The following is a 9,253-nucleotide window of genomic DNA, read 5'->3' as shown; positions in this document are numbered from 1 at the left end:
ATAATATAGAAAGGTTGAAGTTCTCAGTTCTAAGCATTCATCACAAGCTAGAAAAAAGGAGAAAATTAAACACAAAGAAAATAGAACACACAAAATGATAAATATTAGAGGAAGATTTCACAAAATAAAAGACAACATCGAAAGGATAAATAAAACTAAATTAGATTCTAATAAATGACAAACATACTCAATAAAATCCTAGTACTAGTGTTCAAAAAAAGAAAAAAAATCCAACAAAAATGTACGAAGGCTTAAAAGGGAGTAATCTGTGCAGATCATATGGAAAATTTTGAACATGAAGAAAACATAAATAACATCATGATGATACAATGAAAATTTAGAGGAAATTCACAAATTTCCAGGCAAATAAAAGTTACCAAACTGTCTCAAGAAAAATGGAAAAATCTGAATAATGTCATATCTATTAGAGAAATTGAGACCATACTTTAAAACATTCCTACAAAATATTATTGTAGGCTATTTATTTGGTACAAAATTGATGTATCCTACCAAATATTCAAGAAAGAAATAATACACATCTACTCAAACTCTTCCAGAGAATAGGAAAAACAGAAAACTTTTTAACTCACTTTGAGAGACTAGCTTAACATTGGTACCAAAATCTAACAAATTCATTGCAGGAAAGGAAATTACAGGCCACTCTCTTTCTTTGATTACATTCACTTATCCTAAAAAAAAAATCAAATCAAATCAACCTTCAAAATCTAGCTATATTTTATAAGAAGGACATATCATGACCAAATTAGGTTCATGCAATGTAATTCAGCACACTTCAACGGAAGAAGTAAAAAGTTGATGTTATCTTCAGATGATATTATGGTATAAAGGTAAAGTCCATATAAATTAATGTATTAACTGAGATTAGTGGTGGCTGAATACAAGGCTAATATACAAAGTTTTGCTTCCATCTACCACTCATAAGGCATTCAAATGTTAAATTTTAAAAAATGACATTTACAACATCTTAAAAGTATGAAGGACCTAGAAATAACTTTAATGAGAGTTTCAAAAGATTTCTGTCCATAAAGTTATAGAATGGCATTTACAAAAATAGAGGAAGACTGAAAGAAGTGGAAGGATAAACCAAGTTCATGACTGAACAGACTTAAAATTCCACAGATATGAAAACTGTCCAAATTAATCTACAGCTTCCACAAAATTGCAGTTAAAATGCTGACCTGTTCTGTGGAAATTACAATTGATAAAATTCTTATGGAAATGATAAAGGAAAAACTTAGCTAAGAAAATCTTGAAGACAAAGAATAGAGTGGGAGGACTTACTCTACCTGACATCAAGTATGGTAACATCACAATAGAGGAGGTTCGTCAAGAGGATAAACAAGAAAATCAACGGAACCAAATGGTAAGTTCAGATACAGACTGCTTATATAGGGACTCATGTATAGACGACTGATTTACAAGGAAACACAGAGGTGGAGTGGGAAAATGAAAGATTTTTCAATAAACAATGTTGGGTAAATTGGCTGTCTTCATGGAGAAGACAATGACTCGCCAACCCTAACGAACACCATCCACAGAAATCATTATCAGGCAGATTGTAGTTCCAAACGTGAAAAGTTAGAGATTTTAAAGGGACTTAAAGAGGAAGGAGCAATGCCCCTGTAGAAGGAAAAAGCATGCATTGATACCTGCAGGGATGAGTGGGCACGGAACAGTTTCAGAACCACATGAAGATTTGGGAATCTTAAAAATCAGAGCACAGATAGTAGAGCTAGGCAAGACCAAGGTTATACAGTCTTTTTGGTCTTCCCAAGAGTTTTTGAGATTTTTTAATGGAGGATAAACATGATCCCACTTACATGTAGAACTATCACATGTGATGCAGGACATGGGCAGGGAACCAGAGTAGAAAGTTCTTGTGATAACATAGGAAAGAAGTGACTAAAATCTTAACTTAAGTGGTGGAAGTGAAATCAAGATGAAATGTACTGGAGATCGTTTTAGATGGTAGAAATGGTCTCATTTTGAACCTTCCTGAGAGTGAGGTCTATGACTTGGTCATCTCTGTTTCCCTAGAATGTAGCATATTATCTGCCTCATGGAGGTTTTCCAATTACTGCTTGCTCATTGAATGAATAAATCTAGGCCATAGCTTACAGGGGTATAGCTCAGAGAGACAGGGATGACTTTTGTTTTTTTTCTGAGAAAAAAGTGCTTTCATGAATATGCAAGATAAATACTGAGAAGGATAATAGCTTTGTTTACTTAACTATAAAGAAGATGGGCAGTATTAACTGGTAATGGTTCTCTGTAGAGCATTCTGTTATTTGCTGCCTGGAGCAACAATGGAAGACAATTGACTAAACTTACCCAATGCCTTCTTTGGGGGCATGCGAATAAGAGAGAGTGACTGAACCTGAGCTGAGGACACTTTGCATCTCTCCCCAGTCATGGATCAGTGTGTGAAGTGTCTAGATCATCAGAACGCCAACAGAGACCGAGATCGCTGCCTCCAAAAAGCTGTGACCTTTCTGGCTTATGAGGACCCCTTGAGGATGGCCCTGGTCTGCGCAGCTCTGTGCTTTTCTGTCATAACAGCTGTGGTCCTGGGTGTCTTTGTGAAGCACCAAGAAACTCCAAGAAACTCCCATAGTCAAGGCCAATAATCGGACTCTCAGCTACATCCTGCTCATCTCCCTCATCCTATGCTCCTTCTCTTCATTGGTCATGCCAACACAGCCACCTGCATTCTTCAACAGATAATGTTTGGAGTTGTTTTTACTGTGGCTGTTTCCAGTGTCTTGGCCAAAACTATTACTGTTGTTGTGGCCTTCCAGGTCAGCACACCAGGGAGAAGCATGTAGCAGTGGTTGGTGTCAGGGACACCTAACTTCATCATTCACATCTGCTCCTTTATCCAGCTGAGTCTCTGTGGGATCTGGCTGGGAACCTCTCCTCCCTTCATTGACACAGATGCACACTCTGAACACGGCCACATCATCATCGTGTGCAACAAGGGCTAGGTCACTACCTTCTACTGTGTCCTGGGACACCTGGGTTCCTTGGCCCTAGGCAGCTTCACTGTGGCTTTCCTGGCCCGGAACCTTCCTGACATCTTTAATGAAGCCAAGTCCTGACATTCAGCATGCTAGTGTTCTGCAGTTTCTCGGTCACCTTCCTGCTCACCTACCACAGTACCAAGGGCAAGGGCATGGTGGCCGTGGAGGTCTGCTCCATATTGGCCTCCAATATGGGTCTATTAGGCTGCATCTTTGCTCCCAAGTGCTACGTTATTTTCCTAAAGCCAGAGAGAAACACATCAAAAGTGTTAAGGAATAAAACACATTCAGGGAGAAAATAATCGAAATGTAAATAATTTTCATAGGTCACAAGAACTTGCATACACTTGAAAAATAAACTATCACATTTTTCCAGACCCAATTTAAGTACCAATTAACTTACCTTACATCTCCAGTTAACTATTTGCTTTACGTTTCTTTTGGCTTTGTACAATTTTCCTCAGGCATTCAAATGAACAATTACACCAACATTCATACTAATTCTCCTCTAAAATTATGTGGGAGAGATTGCGAAAATGGCCACACGTTAGTCCTCTCCCTCTGTCTGTTTGGTCACAGCATCCCACGTTGAATCTGGGTAGACTTGGCCTTGTAACTTGCTTTGGCTAATGGAACATTAGCCAATGACATGAGCAAAGGCTTGAAAAACACTTGCTCATTGTTGGTACTTGTCCTTCTCTGGCTGCCCTTGGGAAGCCTGAGGCCATCAATATGTGAATGAGTCTAGATAGACTGCACATCTGCATCACTCCAGGTGGCTTCAAGTCAACAATCAGGTATGTGAGTAAAGCCGACCTAGACCATCCAATCCCAGCTTAACCACCAATAGGTCCAGATCAAAATGACTTCCCAGTTAACCCACAGAATCTTGAGAAAAAATAAACTGTTCTTATTTGAAGTCACCAAATTTTAGGATGGTTTGTTCCACATCAGAAGCTAACTGATACATTATGCTACAATTTAAATATGTCCTCTCATTATTTGTGTAATTATCACAGATTTCTATTTCTTTATCCAGTATCGTAGACTGGAATATTCTTCTCTAGATTAAGTCTCTGAAAGAAAATCAGAGACCATATCACGTTCCATTTTACTTTTTCTCCTTCCTCTTTTCAACCAGACATCTTTAAGCATATATATTATGATTATCTTCACTCATTTTAAGATTATGGATATTCTTCTATATTCTCATCCACCACTGTTATACGTGAGGGGTTTACTTTTAATTTTAGCCCTATAATCCATTTGGAATGATTTACTTGTGAATAATGTTAGTTGATGTTCCAGTGTTTTATTTTACAAATGGGTATCATTTAGTTTATTAAAAAAAACACTGCATCATTTTAAAAGTTGATTTGAAGCATATGGAATCTGAATAATGTTTGGAAAACTGATATCTTTGAAACACTGTTTTCAGTCACAAGTATAGTATATCTCTCCATTTAATCAGAGCTTTTACACGCTTTGTATCTCTTTATAATCTTCTTCATATAACTAATGTGTAGTTCCAATTATTTTAACTACTCATCTTAAAGAATTCATTGCTCTTATGAGTGGAATAATTGTTTACATGTTCAAACTAATTCTTGCGCATATAACAGTATTTTTTATGTTTCAAATAGGAATCTAGCTTTCTTTCACATTACTCCACTTATTTACCAGTTCTAAACTTTATAAGTGATGTCCCACTAAAATAATAGATTTTCTCTTCTTCTCTAATATTATTTACCTCTTATTCTTTTGATTCTCAATTTTTCATGACTGTGCTTTCCAGTGCCACACTGAATCACACTAGTGTTTGCCAGGAGCATTTTCTCTTCTTAAGTGTAGGGTAAACCTCAGATAATTTCCTTGTCAGGGCAGACCAGTCATCTAACAGAGAGAAAGTATAAAAGTGAAGGGGAATCATTTCTAGCCTGAAATCAACAGACTTGCTTTTCTTGGCTGTTTGGAGCTGGAGATATTATGACAATGTGGCCAGCTGAGAATCAGAGGATCTCTCTCTAGTCTCAGTAAATAGTCTTGGTCAAATCTCTCAACCTCTTTAGAACTCATTTTCTTGACCTGTAACATGAAGAGTTGGACGAGTCTTTTTGAGTTCTGAAATCCAGTGACAACAAGATACACTTCACCCACATGCACTTGACAATGACCAGAGAGAGTTTTTAGTTTTCTTCCGCATCAACATTATTATCCATATCACCACTTAAAGACATATCAAATGTCGACTTTTGCATGACACTGATAAAACAGGTTCCATACCAAATCGCTGTTCATTGGGATAACAAATCTATAGTTAATTGTTTAGAGGTAAGTATAGAGATGGGCCCTGCTGGAAACAGCAATCAATGGGCCAAAAATGTTTGCTTTATTTTACAGTGAGGCTGTGGAAATATTCCCTAATACACCAGAATTCTTCTGTACTTAGAAAGCATGAAATAAATGGGGCCCTTGAATCCATGGTTACGAGCTAATAAGGATATGATTTTTAAAATTTTGTTAATGATGCCATTTGCCTGGTATGGGGCTGTTCTCTGGTGAGTAAAGAGCAGATGTATTCAAGGCCACTTTCATTCCTTTAATAAATATTTACTCAGCGCCTACCACTTGCTGCAAGATAGCAGTGATCTACACTAATACCATTTATATTCTAGTAGGTTGACAGACAATAATTAAAAAGAGAATCTTGAGGTGATCAATAAAGTTACATATACGTCAAACTTTTTTCATTCTGGACTATTTTTCTCCCTTTCCCTTCTTTGACTGTTTCCCAGAACTCTAAGCATGGACTTGAAAACCCAGAAAGCATTGGTCCTAAGTTTCTTCTCGCAACACCCCTGTTTCAAAGATGTAGTGTTTATCATCTGAGAGTATGTCTCTTTAAGACTAAGTTCCTATGAATCAGCATTATTTCATTACTTTCTTGAGAGGACGGATGATATTATGAAGGGAAAATAAAATATCATATTGAATTTATACTCCAAATGATGTGTCCACTCTAATTGTTTTATATAGTGTGGTGTGATTTGGGGCAAGTCAGTAACTCCTTCAGAGACAGTGGTAATAATACCCTGAAAAGCATTCTATAGACATTAAATGAAAAAATTATGAGAAACTGCTTTGTAAATTGCAAAGCAATCAATTTAAGCTTATTTTTTCTACCAATAATTTCATTTACCCAATCCTTTTTGACTCTACACAACCTGCCTAGACTGAGTTTTATCATTGATTCAACAATAATAATAGGTCAAAATGGTTGACTATTAGAAATTTCATGTGGTTCAACTTAATTAATAGGGCATCACAATATTTAATTTGATTATAATTACAGTTAAATTTTTCATGTTGCCTTACCATGTGCCAGGCACATTCTAGGCATCTGACATGTATTCACTCATTTAATCCTCACATCAAAGCTATGGCGACAATACTATTAACCTCTATTGTATGGATGAGGAATATTAGAGGTTATATAATTGTCCAAGGTCACATAGCTGGTACCCAGGCAGTCTACCTCCAAAATCTCATTTAGAGATCCTCTAGAGGTCGTGGCGCCTACATCGTAAAAGGATCACCCTGGTATCTCTTTGGCCAATAGACCAGAGGGGACTAAGCAAGAAAGCACATGGCTACTGAAATCATCCAGGCAAGCAATTCTGAATACAGGATTTCCTTCCTTTTTAAAGCTGAATAATATTCCATTGTATAGATGCCCGAGATTATCTTCATCCTTTCACCCACGGATTCACAATTAGGTAGTTTCCATCTCTTGGCTATTGTGACTAATATTACAGTGCATTTTGTCAAACGATTTCCTGGCACTTAGGGAGTTTGAAAAAATTCTTCTTATACACATTAGTTACTGTAATGAATTACCTTTCTAAATGTCTAAAGTTTAATTATTTCTCATTCTACAGAAATACCTTGCCTAATCATGATATGTGTTGTTATCAGTTCCTGAATGATCTAAGATTTTTGTAAAAAATTTGCTATAATGGCTTTTTTTTCATGTATTCAGGAACCTGGCATAATATGGGTATTCCCTGATTCTTGATTTTTAGTAGAGTTTTCTAGCAAGCCTTTAGGATAGGAAGTATCTTCCTAGATGTGAGGCAGAGAGCAGAAAAATAATAAAAATGATAGTTATATTTAATTATATCAAAAGGATATAAAACTGTTGCTTTGCTAAATTGTTTGTACACACCCTTTGCTTATTTGTAAGAATGGCACATATCATTTTACTAATGAAAAGAAAATTCAATAAACAATTTTAACATAAAACAATCTCTATTGAGAACTTATATGAAAATGTTAGCAATATGCTGTCACCAATTTCCTCATCTGCAAAATGGAGATAGATAATACCATCTTCCTTATGGGTTGCTGTGAAAATACTCAAGAGTAATGTATGTAAAATGCTTATCACCATGTCGGTGGGAAAGTTATGCCCCATTCATTTTTCCACCAGAATGATGACAGCTTTTTTTACGCTTGAAGTCTGTAGTTTTCAAAATATGTTCCACTCTTGTAAAGTGAATCCTTTTTACAAACTCTTTGTAGAATTAGATGATCCCTTTGGAATACAAATTCAGGATCCCGTGTGTGTGCGTGTATGTGTGTCTATACGTACATCTCTCAAATAATACTTCAAGCCTTATAATGAAAAGCTACCTTCCCCACTCTTGACTCTGGTTCCAAAAACAACTCCTTTAATTTTCTGGTTGAAAATCTGTATTTCTAAATTAGCTACTCATACAGCATTTTCATTTTTCAGCTTTTGACTATTTATACTTTCTTTCTTCTCTGAAACAATCAGCATGAAGTGTTCTTACATATGTTAAAAATATAATTCCCCTTGCCCAATATAATTATTTAATGGAATTAGGATAAATCAAAATTCAATGTCTACTGTTTTATAAGTGTTTACCATTTTATAGCATATGAATCTTATCCAGAGATGTGCTACGTCAGATATTGTGAATACATTTTCTTTCCCACTTTTTCCTTTGACCTTTTAAATGGGAAAATTCTCTTGTTTCTTTGTTGTCTTCCTCTGGATTCATCACTGGTTCATCTCCTTCCACCGGAAATTTAAATCTCTTTCCAGTAACTTCTGACGCATGAGACAATTCATGGGCTTCAGATTTTGCTTGGGGACATCCCTCTTGGGCTTCAACATATACACAGGCCCACATATACACAGTATGTCTGGAAGGATAGAGGAGAAAAGGATGTTTATCTCTGTGCAAAAGGACTGGGAGACAGTGGTAGAGTGAGAATATTTTACTGACTTTGCACCACTCTTTGAATTTTCCTATACATGTATCTACGACGTAGTGGCCTCCCTCCCCCCAGATTTTTAAAATTAAAATAGCGTTATATCCTGATCTACTGGTTTGGGACAGTAAGTTGTAGAGAAATGTGAATATATGATCCAATTTTTAAACGAAATTAAGAAAAGCAAACCCGCACAAAAAATTTATAATTTTAAATATGGGCACATCATTCTATGCGTCTGTGTAAATGTGGGGAAAGGAATGAAGAAAAGCTGTTCAACATCCAGCTACCTATACAGTCTAGGGGTCCAGGGAAAGCCGCGCCTCCAGCCCTGCTCCTGGAGCTCATTTCCTCCCCCTGTGAAGTCGGCTTGACTTAGTCCAGTCCCAGCCCCGCCTCTTCCTGCCCCTGGAACTGGTCTCTGACCACAACGTTCGGGCCTGGCTCCGCCCACAGCCTGGTCTCCGCCCACACCCTTGTCCCCACCCACAGCCCCACCACTAGAGCTGGTTTCCACCCACAGCCCTGCCCCTAGACCTGGTCCCTTTCCTTGGTGCTGACCCAGCCCGCGACCCGGCCTCTAACTCACTCTAGAAACTAGACACCTCTCTCGAGTCTGGGGTGCGTGACCCCGTCCCGCTCCGGACGCCGCCTCAACCCGGAGCCCCCAAACGTCCGTCCTCGCGGAACTTCGGTCCTCCCCGAATGCCCGCTTGAGACCGGAAGCGGAAGCGCGGGCAGCGCCATGGATTGAGCGGGGGGCTTTGCGGTGTGTTCCGTCTTCTAGGCGCAGATCGGATTCTCGTGGATGTTCGGTCTCAGGGACGGGCCTCGGTGAGTGGCGGGCGGTCCCGGCTCGGGTAGGGGTCCAGGGAGGGGCCTGGGTTGCAGGCAGCCCCGTCAGGGCCAGGCAA

Source organism: Diceros bicornis, assembly GCF_020826845.1.
Source record: "Diceros bicornis minor isolate mBicDic1 chromosome 30 unlocalized genomic scaffold, mDicBic1.mat.cur SUPER_30_unloc_3, whole genome shotgun sequence".
NCBI classification, from domain to species: domain Eukaryota; kingdom Metazoa; phylum Chordata; class Mammalia; order Perissodactyla; family Rhinocerotidae; genus Diceros; species Diceros bicornis.
This window is presented reverse-complemented; position numbering follows the sequence as displayed.